Source organism: Tupaia chinensis, unplaced genomic scaffold, assembly GCF_000334495.1.
Source record: "Tupaia chinensis unplaced genomic scaffold, TupChi_1.0 Scaffold144982_1, whole genome shotgun sequence".
NCBI classification, from domain to species: Eukaryota; Metazoa; Chordata; class Mammalia; order Scandentia; family Tupaiidae; genus Tupaia; species Tupaia belangeri.
Genome location: NW_006204841.1, coordinates 1884064 through 1896319, shown reverse-complemented (window position 1 = coordinate 1896319; position 12256 = coordinate 1884064).

Below are 12256 nucleotides of genomic sequence, written 5' to 3'. Positions count from 1 at the left end.
CAAAAAAAAAAAAAAAAAAAAGAGTTGGGAGAATGAGTATCTCTGTCCTTCAAGGACTTCTGGCCAGAGTCATAACAATATCCACCATATCAGCAGCACAATTTCCCCTTAGGAAGGCATTCATGCCTGCCACCCCCAGCTCTCCAGAAAAAGTTAGTACTTTGCACTTAGAAAAACTACTTGCAGCATCACCACCTACTGTGTGATCTTGAATCCTTAACTTGACCTGTCTGTCCTTCAGTTTCTTCATCCGAAACATTAAAATAATAACCATATTATGGTTTTCTTCAGAAGTAGTGTAGTTCAGGGCACATAAGCACTGGCAAACGTTTCCTGTTGTGAAGGTGGTTGTCGTTGTTACACTTTTGCCTTTGCTCCCTGGTTGGCCAGCCTCCTCCTTGTGTAAAAAGTGCTATGAAGTTGGATACTAATGGGAATAAGCTATGGAAAGACCTAGATCTCCCAGGAGCCTCAGTTCAGGACTTGGCCCCAATGTTTATTCTGGTTCTACAATTGTTGCTGCCTCTTCTCTTCACTTATCACTATAGAGAGTATGACTCCTTAAGGGAAGCTTCAAGAGACTTCTTTATGAATACTTGAAACACTTCTGGGCCCACTTCAGGGCAGTAGAAGTTAAAATAATTCACCAGAGTTATGCCTACAATTGACAAGGACATGGCAAATTGCATAAGAGCAGCTCATTCTTTCTATGCCATTTTGTGGTCTTTGATAACACAGTCAGCTGGCATGAAATTCAGTAATGCTGAAAAAAAAAATCTCAAAAAAGTCAAGACAAATATTTAAAGGATAGTTAAGCCTAAAAGGGATGTGAGAGTAATAGCCACTAGGGTGATAAAAATACACATAAAAAAGGTATTATATTTTTTAGGCTGGTTTGGAAATGGTCCCTTGGAGAACCAGTCCATTTTCCTGTTCAAGAGGATATGCTGAACCAAGAGTGGTTTTCTCCACATAGTGGCCTCAAAGATTTTCTTTTACCACTCTTGACAAAATGAATGTTGGATCGTGCTTGATGTTGGATAATGAAGATGTTCAACATTTTTCTAATGCTCTTAGAAGGCAACACATTACACAAATGCACATCGTGTCACGACTCTGGGTTGGGGGGAAAAAGACAAGACATTGTTGGAATGACGGTTGTATCCTTAAAATGCATTCTATTGGCTAAAGATGAAAGTGAATTTGAGTCCGATGCCCAAGCATATAACCTATCTGGGCTTTCATGTCTTCATTGTTGAAAAGGCATGAGCCCATTGCTTACTTTTTCAACACAACTGCCAACTGTCCAATCTAAGGGAACTATTCCATTTTACTCACAAAGCTCATGTTTTCCTGTCTCCAAGCCATTGTAGATCTCTCTCTCTCTCTACCTAGCACTCCCCTCCATGTTCATCAGGCAAACTCCTCCTCTTTATTCAGAGTATCTTCTTTTAATGAAAGCATTTCTGGGAATATTCTTTCCAAACTAGACATGATTTCATGTTCCATGTATACTTTCATAGCATATGGTCTAAATCTTTCTCACGGTAATACCCTGTCTTGCCTTAGGTTTTTGGTTTTGTTTTTTTTTTTTTTAAGAATTATTTAACTTTATTTATTTATTTATTTAACCAGAGAGGGACAGAGAGACAGAGAGGGAAAGGGAAAAAGCAAGCCACCAGGTCCAGGACTTGAACCATAGCCATGTGGGAGTCCAATGCCCTTACCCAACACGCCGCCTGCCGGTCCCACCTTAGGTTATTTATTTTATTTTACTTTCCATTTATCTTGTGAGCCTTTTAAGGAAGAGACAATGTCTAAATCCTCTGTATATCTTCCGCAATGCCTCGCACTGTATCCTGCACTTGAAATACTCCATGATGATGGCCGAATTTATCAACAACACTTTCCCCCTAGCAGCTGGACTACACTATTCATCCCCTTATCATCCCTGGACTTCCTCTCTCACCTTTGCTCACAAGAGTCAACACAAAGTGACCTTAGCCATCCCTTGAAAATACCAGAAGAGCAGAGGTTAGACATTTGACACTCCATTTGTAAAAGGTTGCCACCTCTCTGTCTTCCTAGGAGTTATGGGATTCTGGATCTCAAAAGCCTTTTATATAATATTTGAATCTTGGGTTAAGTGATTTGCCCAAGGTCATATATCAGACTTAGGACTAAAGTCTAATGTGAAGATGAGATTTTTGGTGTTCAATTCTGTTGTTACACAAAATGTTAGAGTTTTTCTCCTTTTGGATCTTGAGTTGAATTATTCCAGAAATGTGATTTTAAAAAAAAAAAAAAAAAGAAAGAAAAAGTATAAGCCTAAGAATATTAATCTTCTAAACAATATTTGTAAAGAACTATCAATTTATTTATAAGTTTGCTTATACAGCTGATTCAAAGTTTCAATGAGGAACATATCAGATTTCAGTACAAATAAGCACAGACTTGCTTGTGACTAAAATACGCCAGGATCTCTTGGTGCTGTCGAGAACATCCAAAGAAAAATGAAGTTCAAGTAGAAGCATTTTGCTGATTTTATTCTCAGTAGGACTCAACCACAAACCAGTCAAAGGTGAATAATGCTTCAAATGAAGTGAAAATAATGGATCAATAACATGACTGGCAAATCTTAGAAAATGGATCCAAGTTTTGAAAAATCTTCACAGAAGATTTTCTTCCAGGGAGCTATCTTAGCATCCAAATGCATTTATTATACGCTCACTGAGATTTCTATAGAGCAAAACCCTTCCTGCTCACTTCCGTTGTTCCCGTGATGGGCTGTAGTCGCATATTTCTTTGTTAGAGAAAAAACTACAATCTGTCTTCATCAGGCTAAATTAAGAGATTTTTATAGCCTGTGACTTGTGGGCTTTATAGCATCATTATACTCCAAAGTTAAGATGACCTATGCCCCACCTTGTGTTTTTGAAGGGATATTTATCAAATTTCTGTTTGTGATACCTCTGTGTTGCGCTCCTCAAGAGGACTACCTCGTAGGTGAGCACAACACGGCTGTACACAACACTTTCTCCATGTCATGAGGTTCAATACCCAGAGCCTGGCGACCAGGTCTGATTATAATAAAAGCCATTGGAGCTCTTTTACACAAACTCCCATGAGCCTACAAGCCAATGGGAAGTCAACTCTTTTGCTTTGAAGAACCACAAACAAACAAATTCAAATAAATGTAGATAAAGACAAGTTAATCCTTTCAGATCTCTTTAGGTAATGAGAGGTCATATCTAAGATTTGCTGCATAGCAAAAACAATTTTCATTTCTTAGCCTGAGTAGCTATTCAGGGGAAATTTTACATACGATAGAATGCCGAAGGGTTACGTAAAGTGTAAGAACAAAAGTGGATAATAATAATTTAAAAAATCCTTCTAGTTTTAAATTTGATGATAAAATAATACAACTGACCCTAAACAGCATGATAAAATGTAAAATCTAGTTGAAATGGGTATGTTCTTTAGACTTTTGTAATTCCAGAGGTCAGGTGCACTTGCCAGACAGAGACAGAGACAGAGAGAGAAAGGAAAGAGAGAGAAAGAAAGCGCTCCCAGGGAAGCACAATCACACCACAGTCCTTTTTCCTCCATTTCTTCATTCCATCAGGATTTGAAGTACAAATGCACACGTTCCCAGCATGTTTTTGAAGCCACTGGGCTAGGATTTGAACTGGGATCTGGCTCCTTATACAAAGTGCTTAACAACTGTGCAAAAGAGTTTCTCTGGTATTGTTTTCTCAAAGTGGTCATTTTGGAAGACTATACATATTCCAATCACACTTATTTTATCCTCAAAAATGTCATCTTTTAGGGAACCAGCAGTTAGCGTAATGGCTATGTCGCTGGACTCCCACGTAGTCGACCGCGGTTCGCGTCTCGGACCCGGTGGCTTAAATCTCACGCCGGGCGCGTGTGCGTGCGTGCCCAAGATCCCGAGAGGAGAATGGAGGAGAAGGGATTGCGGCGTGACCATCCCCCCTGGGGGGTGATTTCTCGCTTTCTGTCTCTATGTCTCTCTCTGTCTGTCTGGCGAGCGCACGCGCCCTATAGCGAAAACCTCTCAAAAAAAAAAAATGTCATCTTTTAAAATGGGTTTCAAGTGCATATGTTGTCAAAACCTTCACCTCTTTTTTTTTTTTGAGAGGTTTTTGCTATAGGGCACATGTGCTCACCAGACAGACAGAGACAGAGAGACAGAAAGTGAGAAATCATCCCCCAGGGGGGATGGTCACACCGCAATCCCTTCTCCTCCATTCTCCTCTCGGGATCTTGGGCACACACGCACAAGTGCCTGGCGTGAGTTTTAAGCCACCGGTCCAGGATGCAAACCGCGTCAACTACGCGGGAGTCCAGCGACATAGCCATTATGCTAACTGCTGGTCCCAAAACCTTCACCTCTTTAAGTTGAGGCTGATTTGAGGGGAAAATGATCTGTAGCAGGCAGGTGCTAAGATGATCCTTATGGCCTCTGCCTCCCGGTGTTCACATCCCTGTGTGATCCCCTCCCCTTGAGTGGGATCTAGGGCTTGCTCCTCACCAACAGAATGTTGCAAAGCTGATGGACTACACAAGGGACCTTCAAAAAGTTCGAGGAAAATGGGTATTATACAAAACTATGTATGAATTTCACAATTTTTTTTGCACCAAAATTAATTTGTACTTTAATTCCATCTTACCACGAACTTTTTGACATACCCTTATACACAATTACAGTGCATAATTAGATTACAAAGACTATAACCCATTTGCTTGTAGATTCTCTCTCTCCACTGTTGACTTCAAGAAGCTAGCAGCCACACCAAGAAAGGAGCTGAAGGTGGCACACAGCTGAGAGACGAGATACTGAAGCCCTCAGCCAACATCCTGCAAGGATCTGGATGCTTCCAGCAACCACCTGAGCTTGGAAGCAAACCATCCCCAGCCAAGCATTCAGACGAGACTCCATCCCCAGCTGATAGTTTGTAACCAAGGGACCTACTAAGTCATGCCGAGACTTCCAACCCACAGAAACAGTGAGATAAGTGTGTGTTGTTTTAAGCTGCTAAATTTGTGGTGCAGCAATAAATAACTAATATTCAAAATTTAGTCATTCTAAGCCAAGTCTAGTCAATATGATTTTTAATATTAGAGTAATTCTAAGACCAGCAGATGGCATAATGGTTATGTTGCTGGACTCCCCCAGAGTCAACTGCAGTTCAAATCCCATACCCGGTGACTTGAAACTAATGCTGGACAGGTATGCATGCATGTCTAAGATCCCAAAGGGAGAATGGAGGAGAAGGGATTGTGGCATGGCCATCCTCTCTAGGGGGTAATTTCTCACTTCCTGTGTCTGTCTCTTTCTGTCTCTCCAGCAAGTGCATGCGCCCTATAGCAAAAATCTCTCTCAAAAAATACTGTTTTTTGAGTAATTCTTTTTGACAAAATACCATTCTTAAATCTTTTCTTGTTAATTATCTTTTTCTTACTTTGCTTTCTTACTTATTTACCCCTAACAAAATCAATAATCCTTGTGCCAGGGAACCACTAACAAGCCTGTGTAATACTTTTCAGGCTAGAGTAGCAGTGTGTAGCATGTACAGGACATTTACTGTGTGTCGGGCACTGTGCTAGCACTTTACAAATATTATTTTGTTCATCCACACAGCCATAGAAGATAGGATCCTGACAGAACAGAGAGCTAAAGGAAAAAAGATTTCTATGTGACCAGAACCCTCTGAAGGGATGGTCTCTCTTTTTTCTCTCTCTCTCTCATGTCTATGCACATAATCACACACTCTCTGGCAGAAAGACAGAAGGAAGAAAGGAAAAGAAGAAAAAAAAAAAAGAGAGAGAGAAGGGAAAAAAAAAGAAAGAAGAAAAGAGATTTATTCATCTCATGATTCTGACAATTGAAAAGTTCAAAGGTATGAGGCTGGCATCAGGCCAGACTCCAGTGTTATGTCACAATATGGCCAACAAAAACAGAGAGACAGGCAAGCATGCGCAGAGAAGAAATAATTCTTACTTCCTCTGTTAGTCCCTTCTATGCTCCCAGCCAATTGCATGGTCCCTTTGCAATAGGCCTTATCTCTTAATGGTCTCACCAACTCCTGAAGTCATTACACTGGAAACCGAGCTTCCAGAACATGAACCTCTGGGGGACAAACCATTATCCAAACCATAGCATTCTCTCTCTTTCGAAGGATATCCTCATGCATTGTTTTGTTTAATCCAAACAATAACTCCATGGGGCAGCTATTCTAATGGCCAAATTTACAGATGAAGGAAACTGGGCTCTAAGAGCTTACGAAATAGACTGTTTAACTTAAAGTTCTAAAAGAACCAAAGTCTCATTGATGCCCTAATCGAGCACTCTGTACTACAAACGCTCTAGTCAATTCTGCCCTGTAATCCTGAGACTATCTTGTAACCTGAATAAAGTTATATCCAAAAGAGAAGCTCTGAAACTATTTTGAATGAAGGCATCTTCATGCAGACATTCAATGTAAACACACTGGTGGGTTCCATGATGAAAGACGACTCATCTCCAAGCAATATCTCTGTTTTCATAAAACTATAACTGCTTTACTTTACAGTCATACCTCATAGGCAGGTGCAAAAATAAGAAGATATTGAGTATAAACTCTGTGAAACTCAATTTCCTAAACTATAAAATGAAGAGGGTCAGTGAAGATCAATATTTCCTAAAATATATTGCAAAGAACACTATCCCGACAAGATGCTAAAAAGTGTTGGGAGTTGCTGAGAGTTATGCAATCAATTAATCTTAGGATGTTTCAGCCCTCTGGGAGGCTCCTACTCCACAGTAACTCACAGAGACTTCCAGAAGTCCTGCACTAGAGACATCTATGACTCTGCTGACCCCAGTGGCTTCAAAACTTTTCAATCATATAATTCTCTTGTTTGTTGTTATTGTTGTTTTCCTTTCTGTTTTTTTTTTTTTTTTTTTCCCTGAGAACACTGATTAATGTCTGCTGGGGCTCTAATTTCTACTTGGGAAATTCTATGGATTTACCTTGAGGTTAATTTTCATTTCACAGGAGGTTAAAAATTAAGTTTGACCTATAAAGTGAGTTGTAGGTCCTTTGTTTAAATTATACAGAACATCGGAAGCAATTGCAAATGTCCCCAAGAGCATGCATTTCCCCAGGCTTCCAATCCATCATTTCTAGCTGCCCACTATGTACTCATTCTTTTAAGGCACCCTGAATTGATGATTTGATGAATCTGAGGATGTAAAGTAACATTTCCAGGTAACCAACCCATTTCCAGAGCTCAACTTCTTGGTTGTTCCATTTATTCTAGCAACTTACTCCATGTAATCACACATTCACCAGAAAGGAAGGGAAAAAGGGCAAATACATTACAGTTCTATTACACAAGTAGTCTGTGAAGTCTCTCCCATGCTGTTTCCTTATTTCAGCTAAAATAACCATGTTTGAAGGGTATATTAATCCCATTGACCTTTGCAGAACTATTTAGAGGGATCTTGCCTTTTTTATTTTTCTTTCTTTCCATATTAAAGTTTTGGGTGAAATTTTCTCACTCAAGTCAGTTTTGTAGTCTGTAAAGTGAAGGCAATAGCAAAGCGGAGGCTTAATGATTCCATCCACACTGCCCACACAGCCAACTCATTAGTATCAAATACAACAAAAACGCCTTCAGGAAAATCCTGGGTGCTACTTTCGAAAGTTCTTTTGATTTATGAGTCATCTTGGCTCTAGCTCCAACTTTAGGCAACTTCTCAAATTGTTGTTAGGTTTATTTATTTAAGCCTCTACTTCCTTATCTATAAAATGGACTTACATTAGTTCCTGCCTCACCAAGGTGTTGAGAGGGGTATATGAGTTATCATATGGAAAACAGCACTCTTCATTTATTGTTAAAAGCATCCATGTGCCTGGAATTCTGCTTATAGAGTGTTACTACACTTGATGACTATAATGACACTTACATGGTGCTTATCATCCGAAATTTTATAAATGAAGGAACAGAAAAGTTAAGTAATTCACTCAAGGTCATCTAGCTAACAAGTAGAGAACCATATAGATTTTGAACTCTTTTCTACAACACTTGACTATTCTTTCCATCACACCACAATTGTGTGCAAAAAAAAAAAAATGTGTTTACTGTCTCTTACAGTGTGCATTGGCCGAGAAGCTGAAGCAAATAAAATAAAATAAAATTTAAAATAAAGTAAAATATAACATAAAATAAACCTGAAGTCAAGCCTCATCCTTAGACAAAGTTGTCAAGTAAGCAAAACTGACCTCCTCTCTCTTTCCTATCTATTTCCAGAGAATCATTTTCATATTGCCCATGTAAACCAGGGCTCTTCTCACAGCACCTCACTAGGACCTGCTTGCCCAGACAAAAGCTCATTTTCTAGATCAGTGCCATGCAAAATATCTGGTCCATGAGCAGCTTGTTAGCAGACAGTGATGAAATAAGAAGTCTGCCCTAATGTCAATCAACATGTTGCTTGCTTCAATGAAAAAAAAAGCAATGAGCTTAACTAGAACAAGTGCTTAGGTACTCTGCAAGCTATTTATCTCACAACCCAGCAACAGTAGTCCCCAGAATAACAAAGCTCTAGAAAAATGTTCTAGAATGTTCTCAGCCCTCTTTCATCTCCTTCCTCAATACAAGGTAGTTGTTTTATATTTGTTTCCCATATGTTGTTTTTTTCTATCAGAATAACAAAGCTCTAGAAAAATGTTCTAGAATGTTCTCAGCCCTCTCTTCCCTCTCCTTCCTCAATAAAATGTAGTTGTTTTATATTTGTTTCCCATATGTTGCTTTCTTCTATCAGAGTAACAAAGCTCTAGAAAAATGTTTTAGAATGTTCTCGGCCCTTTCTTCTCTCGCCTTCCTCAATAAAATGTAGTTGCTTTATATTTGTTTTCCATTTTTCTATCATTTACTTCTAAAATTGATTCACGTGAAGATGTGGTGTTTGGAGTCTCTAGGTTAAATAGTTATCATTTAAAATGGGTCTATTTTACATGTTCCTTAATCCAAATAATCATTCTGATAGTTGGGATTTTAGGTACCATGTAAGACTGTGAGAATATGTATTAGGGAGACGCATAAAGATGGAGCTGCTACTTAACTTACTTTGCGCTCACTCAGAAGTGTGTGTAAGTATCTGTATGTGCACATGACCAGTGGTGGGACAATGAGGCATAGTGTAGTGTGCTTTTATGATGTGAGGTTTAGTAAAAGAAGCTGCTGGCCCGTTAGTCAAAAGTTTCCTCTCAATCTATTGGGTCAGAGAGGGTGAATTTAAATCTTGCTTCTCTATCAGAGACAGATTCATTTTTCTCTCATCCTCCCTGTTTTCAGTACTAAGGGAGGCTATGTACTCAGTTTGCCAAGAAGTGTTTTGCACATAGTGGGTGTTATGTATTAGGCCCTCAGCCAGTATCCACTTAGCTTTGATTTTGTGCTAGGCATTTTTTATATACCTGGGAATTAAACCAAGGAAGATCCTGACCCTCCTGGGTCTCACATTCTGGTGAGAGGCATTAAAAAGGCAGAGTGTGGGAAGTAAGGAGGAGCCTTTGAGAAGTTCAAACTGGATAATCTCAAATTGCTAAAATCTACAACCAATAGTTCATTTTACAACCATAGTTCATTTCTGTGACAATCCTATGTTTCTTTACATTCTTAAAAATTATGGCCAATGGGGAACCAGCAGTTAGTGTAATGGCTATGTCGCTGGACTCCCACGTAGTCGACCACGGTTCGCATCCCGGAGCTGGTGGCTTAAAACTCACTCCAGGTGCGTGTGTGTGCATGCCCAAGATCCCGAGAGGAGAATGGAGGAGAAGGGACTGCGGCATGACCATCACCCCTGGGGGGTGATTTCTCACTTTCTGTCTCTATGTGTCTCTCTCTCTCTGTTTGGCGAGCGCACGTGCCCTAAAACAAAAACCTCTCCAAAAAAAAAAATTATGGCCAATGGGGCCAGCAGGCAGAGTGATGGTTTAAGGTGCTGAACTCGCACATAACCAACAGCAGTTCAAGCCCCAGACCCCTGGCAGCTTGCTTTCTCTCTCTCTCTCTCTTACTCTCTCTCTCTCCTCTCTCTCATGAGTGCTTGTGCCTGATAGCAAATTTAAAAATAACAATAATAAATAAAATGAAATAGATAATTTTTAAAAACTTAGGTCCAACATTAACTGAGGGCCCACTTATCTTTGGCCAAAAGATTCGCATACAATATTCTATGTAGTAACAGCCTCACAGAATTAGTACTGTGATGCTTATCACTTTAGAAATGGAGAAACTGCAGCTCAGAGAGATCGACTGATTTACCCAAAGTCACACAGCCAGAAGGAAGAAAAACGAGAGAGCAAACCTTAATAGATCTGACCCACACTCGCAAGTCCTGAACTGCTCTGTACTGCCCAGGAAAACGGAGACAGAGGGCCATTCTCATCATCTCACCACACTGGGATCTAGGGGCTCGCCTTATGCCATGGCTCCTCCTTTCGTAGTCCCAGAATGCCCACACCAGTATCGCAGCCGCCAAAACTTTGTACCAGGCCTGGCACATGGCAAGGAATTTCCAGGCAAGATATCACTCTCAGAAGCCCGGGCCTGCAAGCAGAAATGACAAGTGGGATGCTCAGGAACGAGTGGCCAGGCCCAGAAAGGCTCCAAGCCATGTCATCCGGGGACAGGTGGACGAAGCGTGGTTTGGACTGGAGAGGAGGAGATCCCAGGGAAGGCAGCGTCTGTGCAGTCTTCACCGCTCAGTGGTCTGGTCGGACGCTGAGTTTCAGATGGAAGCAGCGGTATGTTCGGCAACGCATGCATTTTTAAAATATAGGAAGAAACAGATTGTGGTCTGTAGCACAACGCCCTTTACTTAAGTTGCTAAAATCTACAACCAAAAAAATACATGGGTTATAAGAGCTCAGGCAAATAGAACAATACACCTCTCATAGTAGACTGGCTGTCTATGCAAAAGAGGGACATGAGGAGTCAAAGGAAAGAAAGAGGAACGTTCTCCTCGTTTGCACCCTGTCTAAATATGGGGTTGTCAGAAAAGTCATGACGTATGGTTTACATGTGTTTTCATGCAAAAATGCAGGACTTTTCTCACAGCCCAATATATGAAAGAGGACTATCTCTGTTAAATAAGCCCCAGGAGATAATGTCAGGATCCACAGGTAAGACATAAAGGGCAGCACTCAAAACATACCCAGAACCCACCCACGGGGCACACCAGACACATCCTCTCTGCCCGGAACCTTCAGAGCAGCCTGTACACTCCTTTGCCTATACAGTCTATTTTCCAGAGCCGTTTTTGTTGTTGTTGTTGTTATAGGGTCCTTGTGCTCATTGGAGAGACAGAGACAGAAAGCGAGAAATCACCCTTCAGGGAGGATGGCCATGCCGTAATCCCTTCTCCTCAATTCTCCTTTTAGGCTCTTGGGCACCCCCACACACACCCACACACACACACATGCCCAGCGTGAGTTTTAAGCGACCAGATCTGAGACTCGAACCATGGTCAACTGTGTGAGAATCCGGCAGCATAACGGTTACTCCATCTGCTTGTCCCTCAGAGCAAATCTTTTCAAACACAAGTCAAACTATATTAGTCATCAGCTCAACACCGTCCAGTGATTCCCCACTTCCTTCAGAGTAAGAGCCAGTGTCCTCCCAGTAGTTGACAAGGCCCCACAGGCCAGGCTCCCGGTCTTTTTCTGTCCTCTTATCCCACCACACTTACCTTTGCATTCCCCACTCCAAACACACTGGCCTCCTCACCACCCCATGTAGCCAGCAAACTCCTGCCCCAGGGCCTTTGCACATCCTGCTTCAGCTCTTCTGCAGATACACCCATGGCTCTTTTAGATGTCCATTTGAAAGTCATATATCAGTCATGCCCTTCTTCATCGCACTAAACATTGCAGGTTCCCACCCCCGGCACTCCTGTCTCTCCTTTTTACTCAACCCCGTCATGCTCTTCTTCTTACATGCCTTTTGTTCTGTCCTCCTCCTATAGAAAGCAAGCTTCAAGACCACAAGTATTCTATTTTGTTCACAGCCATATCCTGAGAACTTAATCAGCTTCAGGGCCAGCAGGTGGCATCATGGTGGTTAAGGTGCTGGACTCTCACATGGCTGCCCATGGTTTGAGTCCTGAAATTGGGGGCTTGTTTTCCCACTCTGCGCTCGCTCTCTCTCTCTCTCTCTCTCTCTCTCTCTCTCTCTCGTG